Source organism: Phyllostomus hastatus, unplaced genomic scaffold (genome assembly GCF_019186645.2).
Source record: "Phyllostomus hastatus isolate PE091 unplaced genomic scaffold, TTU_PhHast_1.1 phas_scaffold_78, whole genome shotgun sequence".
NCBI classification, from domain to species: domain Eukaryota; kingdom Metazoa; phylum Chordata; class Mammalia; order Chiroptera; family Phyllostomidae; genus Phyllostomus; species Phyllostomus hastatus.
Genome location: NW_025334041.1, coordinates 43,036,406 through 43,054,724, shown reverse-complemented (window position 1 = coordinate 43,054,724; position 18,319 = coordinate 43,036,406). Strand labels below are relative to the sequence as shown.

At 36.7% G+C, this 18,319-nt stretch overlaps 1 protein-coding gene across 3 annotated transcripts in view; it reads right to left on the bottom strand.

Moving 5' to 3' along the window:
* Positions 1–18,319, bottom strand: part of MAGI2 (membrane associated guanylate kinase, WW and PDZ domain containing 2) — a 1,385,030-nt gene that overhangs the window by 743,995 nt on the left and 622,716 nt on the right. Inside the window, exon 1 of one of the 3 annotated variants that reach the window (XM_045827544.1) lies at positions 14,250–14,505. The exons of the other annotated variants lie outside the window; for them this stretch is intronic. The gene's annotated coding sequence lies outside the window, so the exon portion shown is untranslated. Of the gene's footprint in view, positions 1–14,249; positions 14,506–18,319 lie in introns of those variants that run through there. 3 annotated transcript variants of the gene reach the window in all.

The following is an 18,319-nucleotide window of genomic DNA, read 5'->3' as shown; positions in this document are numbered from 1 at the left end:
CCTATTGCATACCTTCATGAAGGTATGTACATCTACAAGCCTCTACTAGATGTACAAGCCTTTTGTACATCTACAAAAGGCTTGTACATCTACATAACAGACAAACACCTCTGAAGGTCTGATTCACAAACAGTGTAAAAGAATTCATGTTCTGATTCAACAAAATAATTTCAGGCACCAATTGATGATAGGTTTGGTGGAACTTGTTAATACCTGGTTCTGCCATGAATATAAGTACCATGTTGCAAAGACTGCAGTTTGAAGTAAAATATTGAAAGGTAACTAACTACCTTTCTTGGTTATCCAAATGTGTTTTTTCTTCAGCTCAATTTTGACCTTAGCAAAATCTAAGAATTGCACAAAGTGTGCTGCTTTGTACTTATAACTAAATCTTGCACTGTGTACATCCCAGGATTTTGGCTTGTTCCCTTCTGCTATCACAATTCTACATGGATGACAAATCAATATATCTGACTAAACAACCTGGATTAATGTTTTAGCTCAAAATCTAATTGGTTTGCTTGGACAAAGATGGGTCACTATCATAAAAAATTATGGAATACATTTTTCCATAATATTGTACTTGTTTTTCATTATGTTTATTACCCAAAACACCATATTAGTCCCAGTCACAATCTTGAGAGTCTCAGAAGCAAATGTAATCCAACTGAGAGTGCCCCAAGGTTCTAAAGGAAAAATATGGCGCAGCAGCTGGGGGCCACTTGCACTGAGGGTGTGAGAAGGAAGCCTAACTACCCCAAAGAAAAAGACTGGCAAGAGTCAAGCAGGAGATCAGAGCTATAGCCAGCCAAGTAGAAATCCAAGTCTGGGATCCATAAATTATTTTCCACTACAATTATTGTTAAGACTGAAGCGTTTCTATCAATGCAAAAGTAAACTAGAGCATTTGTCTGGTAATATCAATTATATGGATTCATAAGTATACACATAAGTATATAAGTTTACAGTGTACACTGTAAACAACTGCCATTAACGGCTATAATTTTTTTAGGGTTTTTTTCTCTTTCCTGAGGCAATTGGGAACAGAGGAGCAACTGAAACTTCAGCATTTTCGTTTTTCTAGTTGTTCAGAGAACAGACCAATTAGTGGGAATGGGCAGTAATACATGAATTTGGCAGCCACATTGCACAAAATGAGAGTAATATTTAAAATGAGACCATTTTAATGGAACATCATGCCACCTGAGAGTATTGTGGAAGAACCTGACATCAGATACTTGTGAAAAGACAACTATGGGATTCTTCTCCTCTACAATAGCAACTCACCACTGTTTTATCTGGCTAAAATCTTCAATCTGATGATCCTACCCAGATTTCATAGTCCCTCACTCTACTCCTAGCACCGTGTTTCCTAGCCAGCTTAAATTCTCTTATTTACCATTATAGTCACTTTAATGCATTCACTTTAACTGCTTTGCTCCTCTCATTCATACACGAACCCTAATTAAACCCAACTCCGTCTTTTCCACGTCTTACTCATGCTGCTCAATGTGGCTAGAGAAAAATGACTGTAAATCTCAAGTAGGCCCTTAACACTACCCATCAGTTATTCTATATTTCTCTAGACCACTCCCTTCCCACTCACCCTGACTTTGCAGACTTCTCATTTTCTCCTCAATATCTGATACTTCCTCCATCATAATCTTGCCCCCTTCTTGGTGAGAAGTTGCTGTAATCAAAAGAAAACAATCACAATTTCCTACCACCAGATCTCCCCCATCTAAATATCTTTTTCTTACATGTGCTACCCTGTTCCTACTAACATGGATACTCCATGCTTCTAGAAAAAGCCACCCCTCCCACTCATGCTCTGGCTCCCATCCTTGCCCCCTACATCATGCTTATTTAAATACAGTCAAACCTCAGTTCTCCAATGTCTCCCATATGGAACAGTTTGATTCCTGACCAAGTTGTTCATGGAAAAAAAAATGTCTAGGTTGCTGAACAAAACTTAATTCTTAACCTGACAAGACTTTCAAGTTGATGCTGTATGATTAGTCATGTGTCTTTTAGGTTTGATTTAGTTTTTGAATAAATCGTTTCTCAAATAGCCTTCCAGAACAAACTAAGTTCGAGAACCGAGGTTCCATTATAAGTTAAACTTCTCCTCTCCCTCTACATAACTGTCAATTTCTTCCTCTTTCATGTATCATTATCTTTAATACAAATATGTTAAATTTTTTATCTTCCACTTCATGGAAGATAAAAATCCACTTCATGGCTCTCTTTTTTCTCCAACTGCTGTCCTATTTCTCACTTTCTTTTTACAGTAAAACCAAAACAAACAAAGAAATAGAATAATTAGCTGTACTCTGTCTTCATTTCTCTCCTCTTGAATCGTCTATGTCACTGAAGCCAATGGACATTAGTGAATCTTCATCTCATGTAATATAGCAGCAGCATCTGACACGGCTGATCATTCTCTCTTGGAAATACTTCTTCACTTGGCTTGGAGGATTCCATTCTGCTTTGGTTTCCTTCTTTCTGACTGTGACTTCTCAGTCTCTTTTGCAGATTCCTCCAATCTCCTTAACTAATACAAATGTACCCCAGTGCTTAGTCAGGAGAATGTTTTTTTCCTTTCCATACACAGTGTCCTTAGGTGATCCCATTGGACATGTGGTTTTAAACACCACATATGAGCAGTTGACCCCTGCATGTGCACTTTCCCATGGACCTCACTCCTGAATTCCAGAACTATATATGTAATTGCCTACCTGACTGATCCTCTGATTATTGATAAGTACCTCAAACTTAGTATTTTGCAAACAAGGGCTGCTATATTTTTCTGCCTCCATGGATAGCTCTCTCATTCCTTCGAGACTTGACTCAAAGTCATTTTTTTAGTTTTGCCTTCCCTGATCTCCCTTCCAAAGTTCTCTCTCCCCACTTGCCCTGACTTGGGACATTTAATGTTCCCCTTCCTTACTTACAATTTTTACTCTTAGTAGTTATTACTATCTAACATATTATGTACTTTATAGAGTTATCTTTAGTATTGTTGGTCTCCATAACTTTTTGCCTTGGCCAGGTAGCACAGCTGGATAGAGTATCATCCTGACACACTGTAGTCATAAGTCCGTTCCCCAAGTTCAATATTTTTTGTTTTGTTTATTGCTGTATCACAAGCTCCTGGAACAGTGTTTGGCATACAGTAAGCATTTGATAAACGTTTGTGGTATGAATAAATGGGAAATGCTACAAATACAATTCATGCTTTTCACTGAAAAAGTCTCATATGCACAAGATCTAGCATACTTAAAATTATTCTATTTTTCTAGTCTTGTCTTTGCTTATAATCCATACTAAAATGTTTGCATGTTCTCAGATATATTTAAGAACAACTGTATATACCAAAGTTCTTTAAATATTATAAACTAATACACACATCATTTCATGGACATCTGTGCAAAAAAGAATAAATAGCTTCATGACTATGGAAGTGGCCATAAGAAGCCTGTCTGTTACAAAAGGTTGACATACTCTTCATTCTCTGTGTTGCCCCACATCTGTGCTAATTGTACCACCATTTCTGAGCAAATAAGGCTTTTTATGCATCTCAGCCAATACAGTTTCTTTTGCTTAAAGTAGTATTTTTTCTTTCTACAGCTGAAAGAATAATTGTCATTGTTCAAGATGTTAGTAAGATTCTCCACACTTCTGCGAGGTTTTATGTTATGCCAACTAGAGTGATTTATTCCTTCCTCTATGTTTATATGACTATGGTAGTTGACCTGTCACATTTGGATCACTTGTTTACATGTCTGTCTCCACATTAAATTATGAGCTTCTCATAAGCACAGATATCTCTGTCTTAAGCATTTAACCAAAGTCTGTCATGTAGTAGATATTGAAACTTTGCTTAAGATACTCATCAACCCAACCCATAGAATGAAAGTACAATTCATTTTCAGAATAAAATCTTTAAAAAGATTAGCTTCAAGAAAATAACACAATATAGTTCTCAACATTAATTAACTGTAAGTCTACAAGAGTCAGAAATGACAAAAGTTATAAACTATATGTATTTTAATAATTTATTAGAATTTCAGATTTGAAAATTTGGCATATTTAAAATTATGTATATAGGAAAATAAAGATAAACATCTGTTTTTTAAGTTACAAATTCACTTCTAGGTTAAGATTTATAGCACTAAAATGACTGTATGAAATTCATTTGAAATCAAGAAAATCACCTAAAATTAGTGAAGTCATAAGTAGATACATTTTTTTCAGGGCATTATTGGTACATTCTTTGTATTTGACTTTTAAAGTCTGTGTAACCAAATGAAGAACTTTTAAAAGTTGGCAAGGAACTCTTATTTTCCTCTGCAGTTGTAAATGGTAGAATGGCAAATTTAATGTGTCAATATTTACTTCATGTGATAATTTAATTATCAAATTATAATAAACCATTAATTGTAAGAAAGAACAATATTAACATAAAAATTGACCAAAATTGTTAATTTAACAAATACCTGTTATTTCTTTTCATATTGCATTGACAAAATAATATGCAAATTGACAATGGTTGAGTATCTTAATGTTTAAATTTATGTGTAATTTTTTTATTAAATACCTCCCCTATTTTCCAAGATAAATATTTTAATTTTTTCAAGTTAGGTCTTTAAGACACAAAAAGAGATTTCTCTAAACAATCCCTCTATGTACATCTGTTTTTTAAGTATTTTTTATTGATCATGCTATTACATTTTCCCCATTTTTCCCCTTTATCCCCCCTCCACCCTGCACCCCCAACTCTCCAGTATTCCCCCCACCTTAGTTCATGTCCATGGGTTGTACATATAAGTTCTTTGAGTCTTCTGTTTCCTATACCATTTTTATCTCTCCCTGTCTATTTTATGCCTACTAATTATGCTGCTTCTTCCCTGTACCTTTCCCTGAACATCTGTTTTTTTTATAAGTTGCATTTTTTCATTATACATATAATGTTTTTAAGACAACATTGTAGAGTATAATAATGGGTGGAGGTTCCATTAATAAAATATCTACCCAAATTAAAAAAGAATCATCATGTAAAGGCAGTTCTTAAAATCAGAAGCCTGCAATTGGATTCTAATTCTTTTGCTACCATGCTAAATTCCTTCTGTATCTTAGCTAATGAGATGCCTACTTTCCCTAGAAAATTCTGACATTAACCTTCCTTGACAATCTTGTTGGAAAATGGCCTACATTTCCTTTATTGGAAGAAGAAATATGATATCAAGCATCTGAGTTTCTTCTTTTGTGTTGTATCTCCAGGGTTACTTTATTCAGTATGTAAGCATGTGTGAGAGAGAAGCATATGGTGTTCAAAGCTTGTCCTCTTGAAATCAGATAGCAGGAAGTAAAACCAATATGCTTAGTGTCCACTTCCAAGAGGCACTTGAGGCAGACACCTACAGGATGGCATTTGAAGAGGTTCTACCTCTGCTTTTCACTAAGAATCCACAAGGAAACTGAGGTAAGGCAATGTTAGCCACAGCTTCTGTTTAATTATTGAGTGTCTAGTATGTGCCAAACTTGCTATAGGAGATAATTATCATCTTCATCTCTAATGTCAAAACAACCTTGCCAAGAAATATAATCTCCATTTTATTGAAGAAGAAAATGAGGTTAATAAAAACCTAAGGAATCTGTCCATCTTTATATGGCTAATATGTGCGAGAGGTCAGACTCAGTCCTAGTCTCTCCTGCTACACACTTCATTGCTCTCCAATGTATGTAATAGAAGTTGGTTTAAGACAAAGAGAAGAAAGATATTAGCTTCTAGTAAAGTTTATTTCCTTCTCTTTCCCAGGACATGTAGAGTTAGGCAGGGGAATTGTTTCTATTCCATTGCTTAAGAAAAGAAATCACATTCCACATTACAATTTGTCCTTGAGTTACTAGCCAAGTTATAGTCTCCAATTGACTAAAACTTCATAAAAATTTTCTCTACAATAGTGCATCTCTAACATTAATGTAGGATTAAACCATTTAGGGACTTTTTAAAATATTCAGATTCTAAATCTGTAGGGTGGTGTGGGGCCCAAGATTCTGTCTTCTAATAAGCTCTCAGGTGATGCTGACACAATTGGTTTATGAACCACAATGAGAGCAGTGAAACACTGTGCAAAGGTAAGCATCTCTTTATTGCTACAGTTGATGGATATGAGGGAGCATTGATGGAGAGGTCTCCACATCATTTTGGACAAAAATATTACATGATTCATGGGCCCTATCCAGAGTTAATACTTTATGTATAAAATCACTTACCCAATTTCCTTTAATTCTATCTCTCATTGCTCACATTTGACTATTAAACTCGATAGTTTCTGAGAGAAAATATGTAGTGATTTTTAGTATGATTAATATTGATTTTTAGCTTTAATAAATAAAGACTGTATAGACAAATGATTAAAACAAATGGAAACTTTGAATCCTTTAATTTCTTAATACACACTACACTCCTCTTTCCACAATGTGGACAGGAAGAGGATAAGCTTCTTTAAGTCATAACCAAAATATATATTAAAGATGTTATGTCCTCTATTAGGCAATGGAAATAGGATATAATAAAAAAACAACTCTGTTTAGGAGAGTATATTCTAGTGGGATAAAAAGAACTGTAAATAGAAAGCATATGTGCATGATTGTGAGTGTGCACATATAGTTATGAAGAGCAACCAGCTTTTCCCAAGATCAGGGAATAGTGATCCGGGAACATTTCACAGAATACCTGTGTCTGTAACTAGCACTGCTTGGAAGAGAACATTCCAAACAATAAGGAAAAAAAAACCACTCAGATACTCATAGGCATGAAATAACATAGTATGATTTGTACATTTAATTCTAATGGTTGTTGAGATAAGTATGAGAAGAACCCAGTCTTCTGTGGTAGACCTTAATTCAGGCAAACCCAGATATAGAGAATTCTGCAGGCTGGAGAGAAAGAAGCAAGGGAAATGAACAATTGATAACTTCATCAAAGGCCTGCCAGTCACCAGTCATAGTTAAATGTCTTTCAGGTTTGGGAGACATGAACTATTAATAGATATGATAATAGTTAATACCAATTTCTTTTTCCCCGACTTAGATAAATTGAATTAGCTATGGCTTTCCTTAAACTCTAACATACCAAAAATAAAAGAAAGACTTACAATTCCCTGAGTAGCAACTGTATATTAGGAAATAAAAGTTACCATATGCAGCAACACAAAGACTCACTGCACAATGGGAATGAGTTATTACCTGGGGATCCACACAGAACAGAATCACGTGTACTACTAACCAATCCCAACCTCTTTTTATGTTTTCTCTTTTGATATAAAAAAGGAGTAAAAGATTTCATTTTTTGAAGTGTCCCTTTTAACCTAGCACAAATTGAAAGAGTAATGCATATGGGTGTGTGGAAGGGGCTCTTTATAACTAAAGGAATTATTTATATTCTTGTTTTATTCCTTTTAGAGCAGTGAGGGCACCTAAAGTACTGTATATGCAGTCGTACTTAGAAAGCACTGTTACAGTGTTAGCTGGCAAGGGGTCATTAGAAGTACCCCACTTATTAAAAAGATAGACACTCTAAATTACTCTGAAGAGACCAATATCTCCATCTGTACAAAGAAAATACAAAAAGTAAACCTAGTAATTTGTCATAGGATTTAACAACTCTTAGACTATAAAAGCCAACTACTAAAATAGAAACCATTTACATCAATAACTTCATAAGAAGGCTAGTTATAGGTTACTTGACCTATTTATAAAATCACTTAATCTGATTTCTCTCTTTATATATGTATGCACCTTGATATATTCTGTCTTCTTAGCTATGCTCATTCTTCTCAGGATTTTCCACAGGTAACCTTCAAACTGGACACAGGGATGAAACAGACTTATACTACTAAGGACATACTTAAATCTTACTCATTTCTATGATTTAAATTCCATGGAAGACTGGAGGAAAAGGATGTTTCCTCTTCCTCATGCTCTGGTGTAAATGTAAGCTTTCCACAAGGTGTTAGGCTGACTGCAATGAAATGAAAACTCTACTATATATCAATAAGATGATGATGTATTTATAGAACATGACCCACAAGAGAGCTATACAGAGCACTTTCAATAAACCTCAATTAAAGTGATCAATATTGCTAAAAGAATCTTTAAAAGTACCTCTGACTGAAAACTTCTTTGAGATTAGTTTTGAATGCTGAGATAGACAGAGTACTTCAAAGCATAATGGGGAGTAAATTCTTGTGTTTAAGTCCTAACTCTCAGGATCTTAAGGTTATGGCTTGAGTGAAAATAAAAGTTTGATAATTCTCGAATAAAAGAACTTGGCCTTTTATACTTAAAAAATAAACATGAGCAGTATCCTATATAAAGATTTATAAGAGTACACTTTGTGCAAAATCCCTTTGAACATTTTTTGTGTATTTTTTCTAAAATGTTAAATTTTCCTTTTCCTTCTCTGATAATTTGGACATATTTCTTATCAGTTGTGATCCTTTTTAAGTCCCACTTCTACCAATCCTTTCCTTTATGTTCTAGTTTTATTAAAATCTGCACAATCAAATACAGTTCTTGATTACAGACTTCTAGAGAAATTGCCAATTGTTTCTTGTAAGTCTTGTAATTGTTTTTTTTACAACTGAAAAGTAAGCTCCCTAGAGGCAAGCTTCATACTATACTTTGTTTTACAATCCCTCATATTCATAAGCAGTGTGCTAATCACTTTGTGACAGCTTTGTTTAAAGTGGAAACACTGCTAGAAGGGCATACATGCTAGGAAAGCCTTCAGAGCTCAGAAGCTAATTAGCAGCTTAGTTAGCAAGGAATAGACACTGTCAGATGAGACCTAGAAAGTCCTGGATGCAAAGAACTAAGGGAGGTAAGAACAGGAGAGGGTAGATTTAGAGAAAGAAATGCTTTAGGGGATGTAAGAGAAAGGGAAAGACAAACTACAGTTTTCCCTAAGACTGGCTCTATGAACAGTTTGATGTGAGTAGCAGAGTTATTTTTTAAATATCTCAACAGGAGGCACTCAAGTGTTCTTTCTCAGATGGGAAATCCTGTCAACAGGGAGATCCTGGGAATACTCTGGTACAATTTAACTCTTAGGTACCCAATGAAGAGAATTGTGCTTGATTGAACTAAAGTCAGATACACTCTGTCTTTTCACTAGCACTGGTGCTTTAGTATTCATTGATTCATTTATTCAGTCATTTCACAAATATTCAGTGCACACCTAATACATGGATTGATATGATCTGAGGGCTGAGAGATTCTATTGTGAACCAAATAAATTTAGACTCTAACTTTAAAAGGTCTTGACTCCTGGCAGAGGCATTAACCAAATAATGATACCACTATAAAACTAACAATTAAAAAACTGGTTAGTATAATAATAAAAAAAGCATAATGATCCCTGAGCACATTTGGTAGAGAAAGCTAATCTAGTGTAGGAACAAGCAAAGCAGTCAGAGGAGTAGAAAAAGCATGTGATAAGGCTGTGAGACGGAAGAAAACATGAAGCTTTTTAAGAACCACAAGAAAGACTTTTCCTAAAAAATTGTATGAATCAAACGATTGAGAATCCTTCAACACTTGGTCAGCAATTCCTTAGCCTGGCATTTGGGCTCTTGTGGTCCTTTGAATAAAATAACCCAGAGAGCTCAATTCTCTGCTGTGGGCCAGAGAAGGCTCTCAGCTCTTCTCCCTTTCCTACCCTGCTGGGTTTGTGCCTTTGTGGGCAAGACCTCTGAGTCCCACCAAACTTTTTGAGTGACTTTCAAAGTCATATGGAATCTGTTGCTGGGCATAAAAAGTCACAGAAACTTCAGGCTGAGAGGATATTAAAGGCACCTGAACTGTTTGCAGGACTGGTCTCAGAGATGGTCTTATAGCAAAGATGATCTCTTTTTATTAAATGTATTATTCTCTGAGACTTAGCTCCAAGGAGAAAATAAAGGTAAGCAAGTTGAGCAGTGGGCTCTGGAATCTCAGCTGGGGTCCTATTAATATAGAACTTTATATGTGATTTAGACCTTCAATCAAGCCTGCTGCTCCTCCACTGGCCGACTGCCTGGCAATGAACCACCTATTTCATAGGACACATCATCGCTGGTTTCCTTTAAGATTCCAAAGTTTGCTTTGCTTCATTAATTCAAAGAAAAAAAATGCTATTCTGTGTTCTTTTAGGGAGTGATTAAGAGATTTTAAAATCATTATCACTTTCATTGGATTAAATGTATTCTTTGTGTGACTTGGGAAAATGGATAAAGGAACTATGGGAGGAAACAGAATAATGTACTGCTTTTAGAAAATATGCTTAATTGACAGAAAACCATCCTTGCAATGAGAACCAGGGAAAGAACTAACCCCATAATATATACTTAGTATATTTTATAAGCCTTGCTATGCTTGAAATATATAATATCTGCTCTAATCTCTGATATCTGGGAATCATTGGACAAGTAATTAACATCATAACAATGTTCTAAACTTTATTTTTTTTAAAGATTTTATTTATTTATTTTTAGAGAGGGATGGGTGGGAGATAGAGAGAGAGAGAGAAACATCAATGTGCCGTTGCTGGGGGTTATGGCCTGCCACCCAGGCAAGTACCCTGGCTAGGAATTGAACCTGGGACACTTTGGTTCCCAGCCCATGCTCAATCCACTGAGCTACGCCAGCCAGGGCTAACCTTTATTAATGTACTATCTACTTTAGTTGAATAGCAAAGCTCTTTATTTTTTAAGACTATATTAAAGACTTTCTCTCTTCAGAGTAAGCAACTGAGGTCTTAAAAATGAGGTTGCCACACACTGTGTTGTGACTTGGAGCAAAAGCTAAAGATAAGACAGACTTAGAGGAGAAATGTACTTGGAGTTGAACATAAAATTAAAGTATTTTAAATTCAAAGGCTTTTATCATGCTTCTATTTATTTAATGCCATGTTGCCACCTAGTAAGGCTTTTAAAAATTGAAAATGTAATTTATGGTAGTAGAGTTCTAAAAGTAATAGATAAAATGGATGATAGAAAGCAGGCCATTACTCCTTACAATATTCTAGAAAGTTAAAAACTTTGTGTTCAAAAATCTTTCAAGAATAATTCAGTTAGGATAAAATATCTTACTGAAACTTGTTTTATCACAGCTTTTCTTTTCTATGCATAAGTACCTTATGAATAACTAGTTTTATCCTTAGAAAATTATTCATTTTCCAGACTTGAAGCTTAAGAATATAGGCATGTTGAAATTTATTTATTTCAACATGTGGATTTTTCATTTTTAATTCATATTAAGAATTCATTGGTCTCCTGAGGGTCACAAGGGCATCACATACACCTGTCTGTAAAAATTTCATATTAGTGTGAGATTTTCTCAGTTCTCTCTGATAGCTCCTGCTTTGTGAACTGCTTCTATATAATGATTATTTTGCTCCTTTTAAAACCAAATTTCATCGGTGGGAAGTTCCTAAGGTTCATGATCCTTTGGATATAAATAATATCTGATTTAAATATCAGCATTATTCAGCTTCCAAAACAGCTGGTGGGTTATGCCCTTAGTTTTACAAGCGTGGCCCTCTCATTCCAGACACCTGAAATCCCTCTGGGTAGAACCTCCCCCTCACCTGTAGTTATTAGCAACATTTAAGAGTGACCTTAGTAATCTTCCCATGAGTGTTGAGATCCATGCTTTCATTATACTATCTATTGTTTTCTTTATTGTTTAAACATAATTGCATCAATTTCTCCAAAGCACACTATGTACTATGGTCAAATTGCCTGCATGTATAAAAGCAGTAGTCACATCTACATGTAGTGTTAAAGTTCCATTTCTGTTTTTCTACTAAAGAAACCAATCCTACTGCCTCTGTAGGCTCTTGGCTTTAGCAGTATTATTTCAAACAGACTCCAAGAAAGCTGTGCTGCTAACTCCTATCCTGTGTATAAGTGTCCAAGATGTAAACCCTTAGAGGGATACCCTTTACTGGGGTAAGTGGTCTAATATTTAAAGCACTCAGGAAGCTGTTTTCACAATGCTCTTCAAGTTATTGTTCTAGAAGTCTTACTTGTCATGATATAGAGATGACTCCATGCAATTTCCAAAAAACCTTGACGTTTTGAAAAACTATCACACAATTTAAATAGTTATTCTGTCTGCACTATTGCACTGTTTTTGCGTCCCTGTGTTCTCTCTAGTGGACTCTGCTGCACTTCTTGCCTAAAATATGAAGAGTCTAACCCCCTCCTCCTGAACCAAGTCTATACTTAGACAATCACCTTAGAATGCTGTAAAAGAACAAACAATGATTTCCCACCCCCACCCTCAAACAACACATGTCCTTAACCAGTCCCTCAAACCCATAGGTCTCTGCTCAAGCACATCCTGCCTCTGCTGGCTGGAGCTTTCATAAACCAAAGCCTAAATAAAGGAGCAGTGTGGCTGCTGTAGCACCTCCACTCCCTGCTCAGCACAGGAATTCCTGAATAAGCACATGTGGAGACAGGACAGTAGTACATTCCCTCCCCGCATTCTAACTCTGGAACATGATCTTTCTTCTTGCACAGTGGAACACACAATTCAAAAATGGGGTTGAGGGGAGAATGGTAAGAAAGAGAAAGGCAGCTTTATCTTTCCAGAGATGAATGACAGTTGAGTATCCTTTCGTTTTACCTGTCATTTCCCATGAGGAGAGTCCAAATAAGTGTCACACACACATGCATGCGTCTTTTTTTAGAGGAATTGTTTACTAGCCCATTCAACAACAACAAAAAGTGCTTTATATTGTGTCCAAAGAAATGCAATCTACCCTTTTAAAAATGGAAACCTGTGATTGCCGGAAAAATATCTCCTGCTAGCCTTGCTGGGTAGTTTGTACTTGAAGTAAAACCATCACCACCCACTCCCCATTCAATCCAAAATTTAAGGCAGGCAAATTAAAAGGAACCATGAGCTAGTCCGCCCCTATCTGAAAACAGCCCTCAGAGCAAATCACATTGGGGAAGGGCTCCACAACTCGGAGACACCATCTCCTCAGGACAGGAGGAGAGATATGGAGCCATTTTTCACTAGGTTCACAAGAAAATGTCAGCTCACAGCTGCTAGTGCACTGCCAGAGCACATCTTAATTTGGTCAAATGGGACTCAGCCAGTCACTCCCACAGAACATTTTCTTAAAGAGTCCATTACAAATATGATTCCCTCTGCTCTGAGTATCTCCTTGACATCGTCTTTGGCAATTGCATGGCAAAGAGCTGCATCCTATTCTAAACTAATGCCTTCCCTCATTTCCTTTTACAATGTGAATTAGACACTTCTGAGCTAATAGCCAACAAAAGAAAAAGAAAAAGAAAAGCCACCTCTCCCGACTTCCCACCCTCCTCCAGCTTCTTGACTAATACCTCTGGGCAGTTTACTTCAGACTAGAGCCGATTCTGGACCAGGGCACAATGGTAAATTGGCATACAAGTCTGCTACCACAGAAAGCACAGGCAACGCTTTCTTTGTAAAAACAAGGGAAAATACACATGCTGGAACAAAAGACACTCTATCTGCACAGCAAGGAACAAGAGAAATTATGTGTTTGTTTTACACACATCTGTACCTACTTACTAAACAAACAGCCTTGTATGCCTATGTTAAGTATGACACGTTATATTCCTTTCTCTCCAAGCCAGGTCCCAAGAAAATTAATTTTTTAAAGCTTTGTCTCCAATGGGAGGTAAAACATACTCTGCCGGAAGAATACCTGGTGTGTGCCTTTGTTGGGAGGGTGCCATTTCAAACTTATTATATTTGAACTCAATTCTGTGGGAAATTAAGATAAGGCAAATGCAGTCCAGCATCTCTGAATTATTCTGACATTACAAAGAAATGCCAAGTCAGCAGATATTTGCTGTTTACATTTCATAATAACCTAATCATGCATTTGCTGCCTTCTGGAGCAAAATGCTAACTATTCTCCAAACAGCCACCTGACAATCTAGGGCTGAAACACACATTCTGACTCAAAAGGAGACATCATGATGGCTCTCCACTGGCTGCATTAAACAAAAGGTCCGCAAGCAGTCGGGAGGCATTTGAAGTGAGAGTCAAATCAAGTTTAGGTTCACATCTGGTAGAATATGGCACTGCCTATCCAGAGGTTGGGAAGCAGAAGGGTTTGGAAGTAATGAATAGAAAACACACATATACACACACAGAGATTTAAGCCAGACCCCGGTCAGTTTCAGCTTACTAACCTAGAGCTCTGTTCAAAGGAAGCAGAGAAGCCGCTCGTCCTCTCCCACCTTTCCATGGTCCTCTGTCAGTGTCTTCTCAAACCACCTGTACTGGTCCAACCCATTTCCAGATCATATAATTCTCTTGATAGAAGTAGTCTCAGCTGAGCTTTGATTTTTTCGGCATGGATGTCTAGAATTTTCCTCTTTGAGCCAGACACAGCAACAAAAAACTGCCGCTGAGGTCTTTTGTTTTCCCCTCCTCTCAAAGATGAAGCATGCAGCACTTTCCTCTCTCTCTCTCTCTCTCTCTCTCTCAGTCTCTTTGCCTCTCTCTCTCTCTCTTTCTCTCTCCCTTCCTCCTTCCCTCCCTCTCTGCTCTGTCGCTTACACTCACTCCCTCATTTTCTTTCACCAACCCCCCACCAGCAACATCACTCGATTCCCGTTCAGTCGGGGGTCATTTACATCTCCAAGCTTCAGAACCTGTGTTCTATAGGCACCCGACTCTCACTTTAGGATTTCCTCAGCTAATGCGAGGGGGGCGGCTCTAGGTGAAATCAGGTGACCCCTCTGTTAAAAGCCAGTGAGATGGATGGAGTGTGTGAATTTTAATATACACACAAGCACATTTACATTACAAAGCATCAAGGAAAACCTAGCTTCTAGAGATTAGGCATTTTTGCTTTTGCTTTCTTAGTCCCCTTTCAGCAATTAAGAGATGCTAGTATAGTTTAATGAAATGTAATTAAACTTTTCAGTGTTCATAACAAGTCTGCATTCTTTCAGAATTATCCAACTGAATGATTCTTTTAAACTTGTAAGCATGACTTGTTTCTTTTTCTTTTGAGGGTCAAAAAGTCAGTCATCTTACTATTTATACACTTTTCAAACTGGCCTTTTCTTTGGCATCTAGTTCAACTTATCTCAATGTTAAGGACCATTATAATTTTTTTTTAGAAAATATAATATGAAAGAAAAAATAACTGACAGAAAACCAGAGCACATAGCATGGGCAGAAATCAGTAGTATTCTAAAACTATTGTGGAACTACATTCAATAATAAATAATTTTGGGCTCTTAGGCAAATAACTTTTCCCTTCTCTGCTTCAGTGTCTCTGTCTTATAATAGAACATAAATGTAATAAATGTACCATCTCTCTCCCCACCAATTAAGCAAGCCTGGCAGAGAAGCACGGCCAGGTAGATATACCAGTCAGGACACCAGATACAGACACAGCTGAAAAACTTGTGCTAACCTTGTACGGTGTTGAAGATAAATTTATAATCTATATACCTACATTCTAAAGAGCAAATCTGTTACCACTTCCTTCCTTGCTCCAAAATTTCTGCTGCCTGGTGGAAAGCAGCTTCTCTATCTCCACCATTAAGTAGGAGTAATGTGCATTCTGCTTTTTAGAACACTGTAAAGAAAAATGAGATAATGTCCATAAAGTATTTTGAGGATTCAAGATAAAAAGTACTTTATAAAGCTAAATGATAAGTAATCAAAAGGAGGATCAATAAGTTTGGTGAGAACAAATATCAGAAGAAGAATCTCTTAGCCTTTGGAGTTCCATGCACAGATTCTTAACTTTAAGAGCATGGTGAGGCTGGTGCTTCAGCAAAAGAGGGGAATGGCGGAGAGCTGACACAGAATGGCCTTCCTGGAAAGATAACATTTCGAACTCGTACACAAACAGCCTCTCATTATCTCAAAAGTGACACCAGGAGAGCACTGCATGTGCTTCTGGGACTGACACTCCAGCTGAAACACACCCAGTCCCTGCCATAAACACCACTCAGAGGTAGATACAAAATGAGTAACAGCTATTCACTGTTCTTGCTTGTTTTGTATTTTAAAAGCTTTACCTTGCATGGAAAAGATCCTATTTAAGCTTTTTGAATAAATTATATGCTAACTGGCTACACATTTAACTTCAATGTGTGCTATAAAAATTGGCAACAAAACACTGGACAATGAAAAAACAATCTTCCCTTAGAAAAGTAAGTTGCACTGGCAAATTTAAGAAGACCTAAAATTTTGTGGTATAAAAGCATAAAGGATTTCACTTCACTTATAAGCAAACTAGCTCCTTATTCATTTTTTTATTTTCCTTCTAACATCGGGCGCCTTCATTTTGCACTTACCCAATTTTTCTTTTCTCTACTTCCCTCTTTCTTCTTTTGGCTGCGGTATCAGTTTCTTTGAAAGTGCAAAATGTTGGCAATGAGAAGGAGTGGGATAGACTCCTTCCTATTTTGTGTTGGATAACACTTGGACTTGAACTCAAACTCTCCTTTATCGCAACTTTGAAGCTCCATGTTATCCTAATAAAGAGGTGTGAACATGGAACCTACACTACATTTATTTTATTATTAAAATCAAAGCATCTTGATTTAAAAAGGCTTCTTAAAGTTGAAAAAAGGACCTGGCTGGCGTAGCTCAGTGGATTGAGCGCGGGCTGGGAACCAAAGTGTCCCAGGTTCGATTCCCAGCCAGGGTACATTCCTGGGTTGCAGGCCAAAACCCCCAGCAACCGCACATTGATGTCTCTCTCTCTCTCTCTCTCTCTCTCTCTCTCTCTCTCTCTCTCTCTCTCTCTCTCTCTCTATCTCTCTCCCTTCCCTCTCTAAAAAAAATAAACAAATAAAATCTTTAAAAAAATAAGTTGAAAAAAGGAAAAAATAAATTAGCAAAAATATTATAGCAATTAATGTCTCCCATTACTCAAGGACAAACTCAAGTACTCACAGAAAGTAGGATAAACCTTTACTTGTGCATTCATTTATTCAACCACTGTTTACTGAATGCTTCCTTTATGCTAAGCACTATTCTAAGCATCGAGGGGTACAAGCTAAATAAAACAGAGTCTGGACCCTTTCAGAAATTGAAAATATGTACCACTGACATACAATACATGTTGATGCACAATGTTATGGAAGTTCAGAAAAGTGGGGAAATTTCTCCTTAGTGGGATGCAGGATGGTTACAATAGAATTGGTGACATATGAATTGAACTTTAAGAATGGGTTTTCTAGGTGAGAAAGCAAAGGCAAGGAGCTTTCAGGCTATGAGACACAAAAAGCATGAACAAAGAGAGACCTGTATTCAGTTTGGTACAACTGGTCTACAGGGTGCTTGGGGGAGAGTGGTTTGAAAAACAGATCAGAACAGGCTGTGAATGATCTTGAATACCCTGCCCAAGTATTTGTATTTTGACTGAGAGGTAGCAGTAAGTTATTTAAGTTTCTTTGGCTAGTAAATTACTTGTTTTAAAAAGATTATTTTGGTAGCAATGAAAAAGGTAAATTACAGCAATCTTTCTCATACTTTCCTATCAAGAAGAATGACCCGCAAGTGATAGTACACAGATTCCTGGGTCCCACTCCAAATCTAGAGAAGAAGGCTAGGAATCTCCATTTTTTTAAATGTGTCCCAAGGGATTAGACATATGAGGTAGTTACACAGAGGGTTGATATACTCAGAATCACTATTAAGCCAAATAAAAGACTTCTGCTTTTTATACTAAGAGATTGTTACATAAAGGAAAACACTTACCAGAATCAAATATCATGAGTGTGCTATATTGTTCCTTGAAATATAAAATTATTTATAGTAGTCTAGGTTATCTCATTTCTTTTTGTCTTACATGAAAACTTTTGTCCTGTCTGGCTAAACTTACTATTTCTCATTCACAGCAGGGTCATTCTCTCATCTATGCCTTGTAACTGCTTCCTGAAATACCCTCCCCCTTCCTTTCTCCATCTCCCATCTATCCATCCTTCAAAGACTCCCTGCTAACATCAAGCACAGAAATTACCCCTTCAGTAGTATAGTTTACCTGAAGATATATTGGTATCACAATAGCAGCCTCAGGAATAATAATACTAATATATAACTCTCATAGGAGTGTGCTTTTTAAATCCTCACAATGACTCTATGAGGTACTATCACTACCACTTAGCCATTGAGAAAACTGAAGTCTTGAGGCATTAAATCATTCACCAAAGGTCAGAAAACTAATAAATGGCAGTTTCTGGATTAGAACCCAAGTCAGTCTGTGCTACATGATTTATATATCATATCT